The 15,830-nt window shown below is 50.1% G+C and overlaps 1 long non-coding RNA gene across 2 annotated transcripts in view; it reads left to right on the top strand.

The window, feature by feature from the left end:
• Positions 1 to 15,830, top strand: part of LOC135896423 (uncharacterized) — a 657,092-nt gene that overhangs the window by 109,137 nt on the left and 532,125 nt on the right. For both annotated transcript variants that reach the window (XR_011513927.1, XR_011513926.1), the window contains one exon: positions 8,120 to 8,178. This is a non-coding gene — a long non-coding RNA (uncharacterized lncRNA). The remainder of the gene's footprint in view (positions 1 to 8,119; positions 8,179 to 15,830) is intronic.

Here is a 15,830-nt window from a genome sequence, read left to right as displayed (position 1 = left end):
CCGTCTAACCCCCTATACATCTCCTATTTTCTTTCTTGTCAATTTTTTTTTTGCCTTCGTTCTTTCTCCTGATGTCGGGTGAAGCCACGTCCGACTCTGTGTGCCGCACCCCGCGAATTCTGTCTCCCGATGTCCTCCCCCCTCTGCAATACGCGGACGCTCTCTGCAGCACGGCCGTGTAGAGTATACCTTTGGTCCGTCACCCTGTAGGTGTTGAGGGGCAACCAGGGGACCGTGTAATGATGCTTGACGAATCGCGTCGCAGTGACTGCGCACACTTATATATATATATTTATACTACTACGGCTCACGTGCCTGCGCCATCGCTTACATATACAAGACTTCGCTTCCCGCACCTGCGGTTAGACGACACTTTCCCCGTTCGTATAGTCGCCTCCGCACGTAGACGTCATTGCGGTAGAGAGGGCCTTGGGCACAGCTAGCGAGCACACCTGCTCCGCCGACCACGGGGGTTCGAATCGGTGTGGTTTACGCACAGCAGACGTCGCGATGACTCGCGCACTCTTAGTACTTTAGATTTATTTATTTTGTTTCGTTGATTGCCTTCGTCTCGTACTCCCATTCTCTTATTTCTCGTCTATTCTCTCTTTCTCTATGTAGTATACATCTCTTCTCTTTTTCGTGCGTGAAGGACACTCGGGCGGAAGCCGAGAGACGCCGCCCAGTATAGTTCCTTCGATGAAACTGCCATGCCATATACGGCGCAAAGGAATTCTAGGTGCGGGGAGCGCACGTCAGGATCGGTGACACGCTGCTCTGCTCCTCGCGGGCACGCAGTTTCGCGGAAATGCGTCTCGTTGCCATTTTCGAGACAAGCACGCGACTGCCTCGTTGCGTCTCTCCCGATCCTTTTGTTTGTATATATAGCTTTCCCTGCGTACACTGAAACCTTTCCGACGCCCCTCCCCGACGCCCGTCTTCGTCAGCACTCATTCTTCCGCTGCGCGTAACAAGTGCTTGTAACAGGAGTCAGCGGGGGTATCTCCGAGAACCCCTCACGGGAGCCCATACATGTATACGCCTTGCACGCTCGGACGGCTCCGCAAAGTGACAATTCTGGTTCGTTTATCTGCAAGGGCCCTGGAAGAAGAAGAAAGAAAAAAAGAACGGTTCTTGTAGACTGGAGGAGATGAGCAAAGCGTCATTTCAATTTTCGATACGACTTCTGTGGCCAAACGTCTGCTGGTATCAGGTTTGAGAACTTACAACCTGTGTCATTGCGGTTGTCGGTGTTTTGCTTATGGCGTCGTTACTTTTTTGTTTTGTCTTCGCAAGCAGCAGTGTATGTTATCGACAAATGGCGAGGGAAGACGCAGCAGCTTCTGTACGAATCCTTGTTTATGTCTGTCCAGATAACTTCTTCAGCACGCAGATAGCCGCAAGGTACTTGCGAATGTGCGGAAATGGGATCCTGCGGTGCATTCGAGTGCTCGCTTTACTTAAGACAGGCGTGACACAAATCGGTCTGTCTTTCAATTGTCAAGTTCGAAATTGAGGTTTCTTTTGTATGTATGTTCTTCTTGTTAATGTTGGAATGAACTGTGCTGCACAGTCTTGCAGATGTGGCAATGATCGTACCGCGTCCGTCTCAAAATATCGATAAGGCGAGGTCATCATGTTACCAATAAGTTTAAAACATTCGCTTCCACAATACTATCCGTTACACATTCTTTCTTCGCACTTATATGTGGTATATCACTCCAGAAGAATGATCTTCGAGTGAAACAGGCATCTTATACGTGCAGTAACCATGTGTTGGAGGGTGTGCATCAGATATCCACAAATTAAATTATATGTAGTTCAGTTGGTATAATAAAATGTAAGTCGCCAACAACGCTGCTGTTCGCACATTGGTATTAGATGAAGAGTGGCCCGTACTAGCGCAACAGCGCTGTATCGGTTGACACAGTCCACACGATTCGGGATATCGGGATATAGTAATCTCAGAACATCTTCAAAAGATGGGAGATCGAGGAAGTGGAAACGCGGCATTTATTTTTTAAGCTTCACACCCTTCGAAACGAACACATTGAGGCGACTTATGAGTGCATTATGCACTACCCGACTTGTAGATAGTATAAAGACAGTTCATTATTCGATGTTATCCAGTTGAACGTATTTGCACATCCTTTTACGGAGTCCCGAACTATTCAGGGATGTAAACGCTCTCAGTTAAAAATTTCTGAAAGGTGACACCTTGACTCATCGCCAGGTCTGACTGAAGCCTTACAAGTGATCGAAGACTTACAGGATTGTCAGAGTTGAGCAGACATGTGCGTTCACACTATCGCAGAGCACTCTTTACTTATACCGTATTCGCGTAAGATTCTCTTCAATACTAGAATATCCGCCTGCGCTGTCACTTACTTCTTCTTTAAAAAATATGAAACATTCGTCTGAGGCTGTAGTGGCGTAGCGACCACCGACATCGGAAAAACCTGGACTTGCTACATAGTACGGAGCTGCTTTGCGGAGAGTTTGGTGGCACTCTCTTGAGTTCCAGAAAAAACGGCTTCCGACGGCAGCATCCGAGATTCCATGGGTCACATCACCGGAACACATCATCGGAAACCCCAGCGACAATCCGGCAGATAAAAAAAAAAAATACAGAGAAGGATAAAAAAAAAGCGCGACAAAAGAGCGTGGACTAGAAGGTTCATTCAGACTACTCGCGTGCGCCGTTCTGCATACCAGCGTGGACGCCTTGGCGACAACTCGGATGACACTGGGACGCGGCTGTCACGACGACCGAGACAACGCGCTGTGTGGGGGGGAAACCTCGTGTCACCGAAACTCGGGCTCAGGTGCGTCCCGCCCCGTGCGTGGTCTTGGGGCGACCACCCGCCGAGCAGCGTGACGGGCGTGTGTGCGTGCGTGCTCGTCCGGAATGCACCGTCGCGTTGCGCCTTGCCTTTTCCGCATCATGACAGCCAGCAGCGCGGGCTTCTTTATCTGAAGCAGCCCGAAGGGCCAAGGAGATAAAGAGAAAAGCAAACAAAAGCATACTGCGTGTATGGACAAGAGAAAGAAGCGCAAAAAAGTCTGTACGCCTGCCTGCCCCAACCGAGGTGCGGCCGGCGGTGGCACACGCTTGCTCGCGAGCCACTTGGCCCCCGGGTGACCCGCCCCGGTGCCTCTCCCTGCAGCGCCGTCTCGTATGCGTATACGCGGACGTTCGGCTGCTACGACGGGACGCCGGAGACGCGACTCGAAGTGCGATAATTGTCCCGAGCAAGCGCTTGCCACGCATGGTCAGTTTTCCGATGCCGGTGGCTCGGCCTCTTCTGGACGGACGGGCGTCTGCAGTGTGGTCGGGCTCGTCGTGGCTTGGAGAGAGGTCGCGGGCAGTTACGACGACCCCGCGTTCTTCTACCGGCGCAGTTGTTGGTTTGCGAGAACTCAGACTGTGCCGTGTGAATGGACTTAAGGGGAAAAAGAAGAACTAGACAAAAATGATATGGAGAACGAAAAATGGCTACTATCTGCCTTCTAACGGCTACCTGGGCCTATGTCAAGCTGTGTACATAGCCTTTAGCCCAGGTAGCCACCCAGTACTGTCTGTTGAATAAACTGAATATTGAATTGAATTTGTGGCTTGCGAAAAGAAGCGAGAGCAGCATACGGGTATAACAATATAGCAACCGGATTTTGGCATACGCAGGGTGGCCCACTGTTATAAGGCCCGCACGAGTGCAGGACACGCGCGAATTTTTCCGTCTGATAAGCGTACTAGCATCCGGCTTCGCAAGAGAATGCTCATGACTGGTGGCTCTGGTGCCGTTCTACACTGCCCTTCTAAAGTGCACTGACTTCAGCCAGGACTTGCGGATAGAACGCCCGCAAAGCGATCGAGAGCCGCACAGTAGAGTGTTGCCTTCAACGGTTGACCCGCACTCTTAAATGTGGATATATATCCTCAAGCCACCAGTAACATTGCCCAGACTGTCTCGCATCAAGCCCGCTGAACTCCGGATATAAAAAGTTTTGAATCGTGAGCACGAAATTTGCTTCCCTCCACAGAGCGTTAGGGCTGTACGTATAAAATGCATGTGACCGACTATAGTTCGCCACAATTTTTTCCTTTTTTTGTGCATTATAGATGCATAGGATTTAGCGTAACGTCATGCGTGTAGTGCCTTCGTTGCTTTTTCCCAGAGTTTGTACGTCGTTGATATAAGTTTTTCTGAGTGCGAAAGCCAGAATGGTGATGAAATTTGCTCGTAACTTGGCTCTGCAGGTCAAAAGTGGCCAGGATTGAGAGCGCCAGTGTGATGGTCGTGCAAGAAAGACTGCACCTTTGAGCTCCTGTAGGAGTCATTCGCTTGTTTTTACTGCCATCCGACCTAAATGGGCCCGTGCCCATAAGAGATGATGGTCTGGCCACGCGTCGAAATTAGTAAATAATTTGTTTTCTTTTCATATTAACGCAGGTAGTGTACAAGCAGTAGAACGCAAACAAAAACAATAGAACCCACCAGAAAAGCGAACAGGTCGATTCGCAATGCAGCAGGAATATGAGAGAGAGAGAGAGAGCGAGAGAGAGAAAAAGCAAGCGAGTGAGAGAGAGAGAGAGAGAGAGAGAGAAACTACATTGGTATGGATTAAAAGGCGCTTGGGCCTATAAGCTTGTCTGTAGAAACGGTGAAGTCGGGCAAACATTTACACTTTCCTTCTGCACGACACTCAGGCTGCCCGCACCAAACTAAAGTGCAACGGGACCAGGTACTTACTTCCAGTGTTATAGAACATTATTATATTTGACACTCGAGTTACGGACTCAAGGAAGTGGATGGCAGCGTCACCCATACATAGACGGAACAGTGACCATGCATGGCGATTCCCGGCGACAATTTTGCGACCAGGTTCTCTCGGTTTTTGTCCGAATGTACTGAACTGAAGGTTCGTCTGTTAAGCATACTCCTCGTCCTAGTAATCACAGAGGAGCGGTGTTGAAGCTTATATAGTTTCTCTTCCAACGGAAAAATGGTGCTGTTCTTCATTTGAGGTCGTCAGGGAAGGTCTTTCAGCCGAGGCTTGTTTATGAACACATTCTTGTAAAAACTATACATGCCACTCCGCTTTGTTTCTGTAGGAAGTCTAATGAATGCAACAGAAATTTGGCATACACTCAAGAGAATTTACCTACCCATTTTTGTAAGGAAATTACACCTACGCAAAGTGCATAGTTTTCAGTAAACCTTGGGATGCGAGTCGAACTCATTTGTTTTCCCAATTTTACTTCAGTGCTGCAATGTGCCCCAGATATGTTAAGATGAGAGTTTTTGCAGACCGCCTGGGCAAAATATTTTTGAAATATGTGTTGGACGGGATGAAGATATAGGAGACGGATGACGCGGGCATTTTTTTTTACTATTGTACTATATATGTTATGTTTCAAAATGGTGACTTCGAACGTATGTCGATCTCTCGAACAAGAGCTGGTGTTACTGCTGAAACACCTTTTATCCACGCTTGGTTTGCACACCATTATAAAGAAACTCTCATAGGTTACATATCGGCATGTGCCTTAAACCAACGAAAGCATTGTAGTGAATTGCACTACACTTGATTCATTCGTTAAAAAAAACAGAGACAATTGCATTTTTAAAGGTTTAATAGCTGACATTACCAACTAACTATGTTTTTCTTTCTCTCGTTTCTTTGTTGTAATAATACTACTTCTATAGCGTTTGTGTATCTACCGTGATTGCGTTTGCTTTCATTAATTTTCATGATTTGTACTGTTTTCATACTCAATGATGTACCCACTCCTGCTCGGGCCCGGAAAGGGTCTGCAGTATCTGTAAATAAATAAAAACACACTCGCGTATAAATCTCGTCGTTCGGACTTCCTTTGGAGGCGGGCCGCAGATGTACGAGTAACGCGATACTCTTGTACGAAAGTCAACGAAACGGCTACGCACCTTTCTCACATTCGTCTTGCCTCCCGCGTATTCGTCCCGTTGTCGGTCAGAGAGCGTTTTTCGTTTGTTCGCACCCCTCGTGTGCGTGCGTAACTTCGCTTAAAGAACAGGAAGTCTTTTGTGCCCAGTGGAAACCGCATCACCTTTCACTGTTACAGTTCTCCACTGAGAGTGGGCGCGAGAGCGTGCTTCGCTTGCTATCTTACACTGCTTCGGCTGCCTTCTTTATCTCGGTCACGCCTGTGGTCGGTAGCATCTTTTCATGTAGGCAACAAGCAGAAAAGGTGTCCGCGTGCACAGAGCCTACTCAACGTGGCGATCACTTTTCGAAATACGCGCGACAGAAGGCCCATGAGTGCTGGTCGCATGGCACAAACGCTTAGCGATTGACAGAGTTGTTCGGAAGCCGCTGAACCAACTCGTATCGGGACTTCAAAAAAAAAAAAAAGGTCTAAAGTGGCAACTTATGCGCAATTCCAATGGCAGATCGCGAGCGCTTGGCCGGAGCACGAACGGAGCGCGTCGTTACTACTGAGATAGCTCTCGTCAAATCTGCGAATGGAATGCGTGCGGGGGCACTTAGTACAGGGAAATCAAGTGAGAGGGCGCTAGACTAGATGAGGTATTGGGTAGGGCTCATCTCCATCACCACCATCATCTGGATCATCCCGGCCACGGTGATCCCGGCATTCCGTGCGTTTGTTTTTAATCCGTGTCCGAATAATCATCACTGGACTTGGGAACGTATATATAGTGTCTGAGTCGGAGCTGTCACTATCCAGTATAGCAGGAACAAAAACGCGCGGCGCGACGTAGCGTCCGTGTGTTCCATGTCGTCCATAGCTGGCATAGCTGCCGGAAACAGGCGACCGTGACAGGTAGCAGAGGCAGGTGGAGGAAATACGTCACGCGGACTTCCGGTCAAATCTGTTGATTTTGGCGGAGCAAACATCTTTGCTCCGCAGAGCGATTCAAAATCAGTGGCCAGTCCCAATCTGCGATTAGAACACACAACTCACTCTTTCATTCTGCCACTGAAATAGGATTGCTACATACAGAGCAGAAAAACTTCATCTGGATCTACCATTGCGATTCAACATTAAACTGATACTAAAGAATAACAATAAAGCAGCTTGCAGGGGTAAAATATTATTTATAGTGACTGTATTTTCAGTCATTTTGTGAATGGTTCGCTAGAGGAAAAAGATATCTCGCGCTGGGACCCCACCCCCACAACACGTCATTATTACGTTTCACGCGTATTTGTGCCGTTTTGGCGCAGGAAAGCTTCCCAAAACATTGCTAGTTTTCTTGGTTCCGTTAGAATGCAATGTAGTAACACTTTACCATTAAAAATGTTAGGCTGGACTGGACGCAATCAAAATTAGTGACGTCACGGCGAGATGGTGCGGAAGCCTCAGCATGGCGTCGGCACCTGCATTTCGTTTCTGGTCCTTGTCATGGCTTACCAGGCATCCTGTAACGGTAAGAGTGGCCGTTTCGCTAATGCAGCATAGTGATTTACTAATACCGCTTAATTTAAATAGCGCTTAGACAGCGCCACGTAGCGTTTACTTCGTTAGGCCATTTTTGCAACAGCACTATCACTGCCAGCCATTCTGCCGTGTTCGTTAACGACCATGTTGATGAGGCAGTGCGCTGCCCCCGCCAAGAAATCCGGGCGTGTTTCCGTGTCTCTGTCAATATCTGTCAACATCGGCTACTTGCTCGTCACGTATTTTTAGAAGAGTGGAACTCAGCAAAATGTATCAGCGTAATTTTTAGGCAACCCCTGTGTACACTCCACCGACCCTTCGATGTACATTCGAGTGCTGCCTGGGCTGCCTGGTCGCGAGACGACGTTGCTATGCTGCTTCTGGTTTGACGATTCTTCCGCGATACTGTGCTGGAGCATGAGCATAGTGAATCGTATGGGAAATACCAGAGGGGGGGGGGGGGATTTATCAAGTTGGTGTGGTGCAACAGGCGAGGTTTGCCTGGAGAGCTTGGCTTGCAACTGTTCCACCAATTTGTTTCCCAAAACCGTCCCCAGCTCGGTATGTCGGAGAAAGGCGATCAACAGGCGTAGAACTCATTCAAGTTGTAGAACTCTGAAATGCATGCAGATATCACTTTCTTTGTTTGTTTGTTTTTTTCTTTTTTGTCCATTGCAGGAGGAAGGCCTCTCGCAGCGAGTCTCAACGGACGAGTAATACTTTTTTGCACGCACAAGGTGAGTACCCTATATACGGTTTATAGAGCCGCTGGCTGGTCCACGAACCATCACGTGTTGGTGAAGCACTACTCATCGTGAAGCTATATAACCCTATTGAAAAAAAAAACCGTATGTTACATATGCTCAGCGTACATTTCTTACGTAATAACATAATTCTTACATAAAGAAGTATGATATAGGGGTCGTATAAATTTTTGGGTGACGCGTACGAAAGCGATGAAGCAAGTTGCTGATTGATTGTCATGCCAAGCCGGAGCTTGTCATTCTTGTAGGACGTCAAACACCTATTTGCTTTACGCTCAGTATCACACTATATAGCATGGCAGCCTGGTGGCGCAACAACTAAAATGCGCCAAATGCCCACGAAAGAGATTGACGCTACATCGTTACACTTACAATAACATGCATCGCCAAATTTCGCTATATTGGATTTCCCGTAAAATGTTGCCGTGAATTTAATGAATGCTTGGTAGGCATAATGGCTGAAATTTCTCCAAGGCACACCTGCATATTTGGCCCAGTAACACTGGTAGAAATATCAAGCTCGTCTCAGCCTTTCATCTTCTAGAAAGGCAACGCGGAGCCAGTATGCATGATGGCCCCATTTTGATAATGATGATGTTGATGATGAATTAACCTAGCATTCGCCCATGTATAGACCGCTAGCTTAAACGCTTGTTTTCTTGTTTCTTTTTTTTTCGCAGTTTGCGCTGAGGAACCAAATTGTCTAACTGTAACTACTGTGGGAATATTCCCACTGAACTACAGTGGGAACTATAGTGGGATAATTTTATTTAACAGGTGGTTGGTTTCGTTGTATAGTGGGAGGCTTCCCTTGATATACCTTGGCGTAGAATCATCATTTTCGCCTGATCCGCCAGCCTGCAGGGGTTAACCGGGTGGGTGCTTGTCAGCTGGTGCTCCCATTGCTCGACGAAGGGTAGGGAGTTGGGTGTACGGGTATGGGGTTTGGGCATTGCCACGTCATACCGGATAGTGTACAGAATGGTTTGCATAGTTTACATTGGTCGTCATAATGTGTAGGGAACATGGTGAGTACCCGCTGTGGTTGCTTAGTGGCAGTGGCGTTGGGCTGCTAAGCACGAGGTCGCGGGATGAAATCCCGGCCATTGCGGTGGCATTTCGGTGGGGCGAAACGCAAGAACACCCGTGTACTTAGATTTAAGTGCACGTTAAAGAACCACAGGTACTACAAATTGTCGGAGTTGCCTCGGAGTTGTCGGAGTTGATTACGGCGTGCATCGTAATCAGATCGTGGTTTTGGCACGGAACACCCCATAATCCAATCTCTAACAGAGTGGGTATATAGGATTGTTCCATGTGGATATGTGCTTAGCTGCACTTGCCTGAGCGTACAGTTTCTTCTCGTCTGAGGGTTGGGCGTGGTAGATAGATAGATAGATAGATAGAGAGAGAGAGAGAGAGAGAGAGAGAGAGAGAGAGAGAGAGGAAAGGGGAAAGGCAGGTAGGTTAACCAGAGAAAAAAAATCCGGTTGGCTACCCTACGCTGGGGAGAGAGGGGAGGGGGAGGTAAAGTGGAAACAAAGTAGAGATAAGGATAGGAAGGAGCATAGACACACAATCACAATCGGTCACTGTCACCAAACACTGTCATCGCACAGCACACTGACACTTGTAGCACTATCAACATCTGTTCAGGCTACAGTCGCCTGTCCAGTTCTGTCGCCCTCAAGAACCGCAACAGTGCCCTCGTCGCCCTCTGCTGCGATGGCTTATGATGGCGGTATCTGAAAATGAGTTCCTCTGTGAGAGGTCTTTGGTCAAAGCGCGCTATCGCGTTTGCAAGTGATTGTCTCTGTAAAGTGGGCGTGGTAGATGGTGTCGTATGCGGTTTAGAGGATACATTGACTTAAGATGTCTGAGAAGCGCTGTGATACTGGGTTTAATGGATGCGCTGGGACGCGGTTGATTGCGTATACGGCAGCCTGGTGGGCGTGCTCGCGGGCCGAGGCATGTGCCTGCACGTTCTTCACCAGATATGCGTGTCCTGAGGTCCTGACCAGGTGTATGTCTGGGATGACATTGTTCCGTATAATATGCTAAGTGCGGGTGTTGTGAGTCTACCGAGTTGGAAGGGTGGGCAGGCAGGTTGCGGATCTGAGAGTATGGCTGTGGGAACCTGCATCTTGGTGATAGCGAGCGCTATGGCAGCGTCTTCAGCGGTTGTGTAGTTAAATGTCCGTTTCTCCCGGCAGCGACTTATTGGCTATGATGGTTAACAATGCTAATTGTATCATACGGGCAATTGGGATGAAAAGAGCAAAAAGGTAAAAAAAAAATACATTCGAGAATATAGCCTTGGTTACGTGCACAACGTGAATGCCGGTTTACTAAATATGTTGGTGCAGTCGACAGGACGCGTACGAAATCCGTTGAAGCAGTGTAAATGTATCTTAAAGTACAACAGCCTATTAAAATAGCCTAAAGAAAGAAAGACGCGAAAGCTGTGGCAAAGCTTCGTGGTCAGGCCTGTTTCGTAGATTCGAGCTACGCTGCAGAGGGCGCATCAACAACTTTGGGGTGGCTTTGTTGCTAAACAGAGTGATATCACCGGAACTATGCTAACATGCATTTCGTCCCGTTACTGTACCGCGAGTTATACAAAGCTCGCTTTATTGGATATATATACAGTCCACGAATTTTGTTGATTTATGAAATAACGTGTGCAACGTCAATGGTCTATTTCGTTATAGGCAATTCTTAGGTAGGCTTTCTCTTCATGCGATCAGCTGCTATAGGATTGGCAGTATCGTTGCTGTCTGTCTGTTGCTATCTCTAAGTTGAAATGCTTTAAATTCGAGCTTCCTACTGGCTTTCATTCCACTTTGCATAGATGGCTGTCTGGCCGCGGGTAAACAGCGCCGATCCTATAGAGACAGCGTACTGAAAGGCGGTAACATTGCCGGCTGACGCTGATCCCTGGTCCTGATATACCGGAACGAAGACAGCTAATCATAAGCGACCCCCGCAGGTTTATCTCAGCACTTCTACCTCGAAGCTTTCGCTTGACAGTGACAACCATCCTCCAATGTCTTGGCTCAATTTTTTAAGTATAAGCGCCTGTAATTTTCAGCGGAGAAAAAAAATCGCTGAGGACTCTTGAATTATGCTATATAGATCCATATCTTGAATTGCATGAGAGGTCAGGAGAGGTCGTGTTAAAAACAACATACACGGGCGGATCCGTCAACCGTACGAGATTGAGAATAACTTCCGCAGGTCTTGTACACAAAACGCCGAATAAACGCGAGTTCCGCACGCAGCGTGCAAATAGGGCACTTCTTTTTTTTTTTTCCTTCCCCATCTGCTCACGCAGCTAGACGCTCTCGGAGCATCGCCGACTCCGTATTTATTTCGCCTGCCTTTCACAGCGCGCGCCGGTGATCGCTCATTACGGGAGGCGAAGCATCATCGCCCACGAACGCGCGGCGGCGCTGTTTGATGCATGCGCTCTCGAGCCATCCGCCGCTGGCAGCATGATCCGGTTCAACGACGCCGTGCACCCTTGCACTTCTAGGTCTTCTTCGCTCAACATCAACATGGCGTCGGCTAGCTGGGCATGGAAGCGGCTGCGAAACAGAGGAAGAACGCCTCAAGAAGAGGATAGCGGCGGTCTTCAAGGAGGAAGGGAAAGAAGAAGGTTCTCGAGAGCACCCCCCTTCTTTTACTTCCCCTTGCTTCTTGGGCGGGGGCTCGCGTCCCTTTGGAGAGTCTGGGCGAGGCCCCGTCTTCCGCCGCGTGAGCGCATATGTTGCCCGCCGACACGGGGTCGGTCTCCGCCGCACGCAACGACTCTTCGGCGGGACTCTCGGGCTTTTGCGGCAAGGCAAGGCATGGCGCGCGGTCCTCCTTAAAAAGAGAGCGCCGCTCTTCCCTTCGCTGAAGGGGCCGCGGCTTGGGGCACCCCTGGAATCGGAGGGAGGGGTCAGGGCGGCCGAAAAGGAGCAGGCCTGGCGACGATGACGGCGCGGTTGCGGCGGGAAGTGCCTCTCTCGCGCCGCTGCGAGCGCGCCCGCGGAAGGGACGGCGAGGGAGAGAGGGAGAGAGGCGAGGGAAGAAGGCGAAGCAGCCGAGGTGTCCCATTAATCTCTGTCATGTCGCCCCTTCTTGACGGCTAACTCTGGGGGATAATTATATCCTTCTCTCGTTTCGTCTCGCGCCGCGCACTCGTCGTACCCATTCTCTTTGGGCGCGCATACTCGCGCGAGCGCGCGCACGCACGGTCATCGGCGCGCATATAAATACATGGCTGTGGCGGGAAAGAAAGGAAGGAGGAACAAAAAAAACAAAGAAAACCGGGAGAGAAGCGGCCCATCCCGCGACCGCGCGTCTTTCCAGCCAGCCAACGAAAACGGCTGTGAGAAGCAGCACGGCGAGCTGGGAAGGAAAAAAAGAAAAAAGTTCCTATTGCGGCCGGCCCGCGCTCTTCTTCGGCCGCAGCGTGCCGTGCTGAGTTGGGCCGGTGTATTATTAAGTGCGGACGCGGGGAAGGAACTGGGAGAACGTAGGGGGGGGGGGTGCACAGAGTTTGTGCGAGCAGCGAAGTCGCGCACGGCTCTTGAAGAGAGGCTTCGAGCATCGCCTCCTCCGCCGCCGCCGCCGCGGAGAAGTCTGCATAAAGAGGGGGGACTTATTCGCCAGAAGTTTCCGTCTTCGGCCAAGCGGCGCGCGCGTCTTCACGAACCGCGCGCTTGTACCCTTTTATTTTAGCCCGAGCCTCCTCCTCCTCCTCGTGCCGACCCAACCAGCCGTCCTGCCCCTCGGCGCCGAGGCCACGGCACGCAAGGAGTCCGCGGCGCGCTTCGCCACGCAGCCCCGACCTCCGTCGCGTGCAGCGGCGTAGCGCGTCTCGCAGGAGAGGAAGGAGAAGAAGCCACGGGCTCAAGGGAATATGGTGATGAGCCGCCACGGAGAGGAAGCGAGCGCCGGGAGAAAACGAAGAGAAAGAAAAGTGCCTAAAGATGGAGGGGGGGGGGGGGGCAGTCTTTTCCTATACGCGGGCGTTTGTTTTGCGGGCGCCGCGCCGCGCGGGAGTGCGCGCTGCGATGTGTAAAATCCGTGGTGCACGCATCGGGTATCCCGCCGCGAAGTTGGTGCGCTGCGACCTTCGCGGGGGCAGCGCGTTTCCTGCGACCCTTTCGAGGAGGCGAACGTACGGGCACCGGGCGCGGGACGAGTTTGGACCGGTGGCGCCTTCGTGCGGGCGACGCCATCTATGTAATGGCATGTGAAGGCCGGGCCGGACGCAGCAGGCTCTGCAGCGAGCTACGTTGGTTTGATATGTCTTGTCGTTTCCCCCCCCCCTTTTTTTTTGCCTTGCCGAAATTGAAACCAAACCGAAATGAAACCAAATCTGGTCAAACTTGTGTTTTTGGGTGCACTAACAGTTACTGAAACATGACTGAAGCTGGTTAGGCCATTAACTTCAGTCGTTTTTCATCGCGGCCTCATTAGATGGAACGGCGGAACGACTGGATGCTCGCGGTTTGTAGGCAACAATACGTACAGTGCTCAGCACTTGAGACGCGATACTCGAAGCGGAGGGTCGCCGGCGATTTTTACACCGACTGCATTGTATGCAATGGGAAAAACGAGCTGATGCATCGTGATATGCTGTGAGAGTGAGAACCATCGTGACGCATTGTGACTGCATTATTTCCTGCGGAGATAACCTAGAGCTCACCTGTGGGCTAGAAGAAAAAAAGAAGCACGGTGGCAGCCGCGCGCTCCGAATATTGTATTTTAATCGCTGAGCACTGCTTTTCTAGATAACACCTTGTATCAGGCAATAAAATTTCAATTGGCAGTAAGCACTTGTTCTCGTGTTTTCCTGTGTCCCCTGCCCCGCTTCGCGCTGCACCACACAGTATCATGGAGAACCAACTACCCCGAACCATCACCCTTCTAAGTGACATTCCTTTTAGTGTATATTTTCCTTCCTCGCGCTCCCCAACTCTAGTTGCGTCCGGCACATGGCTGTTTGCTGTGCATCGACGGCGAACGTAAACGCACCGGCATGTTCACACTTGCCGCCACCGGCGGCTCTCGTCGCGCTAAGCTGTGAGATGAAATGGACCATGACTGAAGCTTGGGCTAGATGCTAAGACATTAAGGATGACGAGGGGTTCCAAAGACAAAAATAATTGCAATGGAGAGAGAAAGCGAACTTATATGTGATAGCCGAAGCGGCTCAAGAAAAGAGAAGCCGGTCGAGAAGGGAGGCCTGTCCTGTTCTCTTGTTCATAATTTTAGAGTGCAACTCTTAGGCGCCCGTTCCTGCGTTGACCATTGGTGTCGCGTAACCGACCGAACGAGCACAGCGAAGGATGAAAGGGTGAACGCGGAGCGCAGCGGGACATGAAAGACGGTGATAACGAAGAGAGGGCGAGGATGAAAGAGGAGGAGGAGGGTATGGTGAAAGCGCGAGAAGAAAAGCGTAGTGCCGCGCAAGACGGGCTCTGCGGTGACGACCGCTACGAGATGGCGCCAGAGTAGTGCGCCGTTGTCTGTTCAGCGATGGCATGCGGAGAGCGGGTTGACCGATACCATATATGGAAAAAAGCGCTGCGTGAGTGGAGGTCTGTCTGCGGCGACTGTTGTGAATCGCGCCCACGAGTCAGCCCGCGCGCAGCCTCTCGCGATCTCTCGATTAGTGAGGCAGTCGTGCCACACTTCGCTCAGTTTGCAATGGCCTGCACGAGAGAGATTGTACACGCCAGCCAATATATCGCGAAATGAAATCGCGGATAGATTTCGCATTAGGGAGTGTCGTGATCATTGGCGAATTTTTTACTCCAGAAAGAAACGGCGCAACCTGGGGCGTACCCGAAGGCGGTACAATGACTCGCAGCACCTTCGTAGCCATCGGCTATGGGGAAAGGCTTGGGGAATGAGAGCTGATCCCGAAGGGCGGGGGGGCAGTTTAACAGTGTTCCATAGCGTTAGCTGCTACGAGGCGAGAATGGGACAAACTTACACGCTCCCGATCGTGACCCAAGGAAGAAAGCAACTAATTCTAGCGGCCGAATGGAAGCTGGAGTACACACAAGTGTTTTAGCTCGTGCTATGTGGGACGCGACGTATACATGCCAGTGGAGTCAAAGAAGTGTAATACAGTCGAACGCCCTTATGACGAAGACTTGGAGCGTCCGAAATCGTTTATGCAGGTCACTTCGTTGTAAAGGTCGCGCAGCGCACAGCACACACAAGAACAGGGACAGGGTTAATACGTTGGATATACAGGTTATTCCATTTCATAAAGAGGACCTCAGCTGTAGTTGACGTCAGCATGCGAAGCACGACTATGGTTTGAGCATCGCTCTGCTTTGTGTTTTGCGTCAGGGGTTTGATCTGTGCAGAAAACGTTTATTTCAACAAGAGACGATACGAGCACTGAGTCGCAATCACGACGCCATTCCAACAGGACGACAACATATAGAAAGTACGAAGCATTGTATACACGGCAAGTTTTCACAGTAGTGTCCCAGTCCTCGCTCACTAACTTATAATTACATAGACCAATGGACGCGCATAGTTACACATAAACAAATTGTCACATACATAAAATGGGGTTCGATGCGCTGACACCACCGTTGAGGCAGTGCCAT

This window comes from Dermacentor albipictus, chromosome 4 (assembly GCF_038994185.2).
Source record: "Dermacentor albipictus isolate Rhodes 1998 colony chromosome 4, USDA_Dalb.pri_finalv2, whole genome shotgun sequence".
Classification (NCBI taxonomy): Eukaryota; Metazoa; Arthropoda; class Arachnida; order Ixodida; family Ixodidae; genus Dermacentor; species Dermacentor albipictus.
Note: the sequence above shows the minus strand (reverse complement) of the source record. Positions and strands in the feature narration are given on the sequence as shown.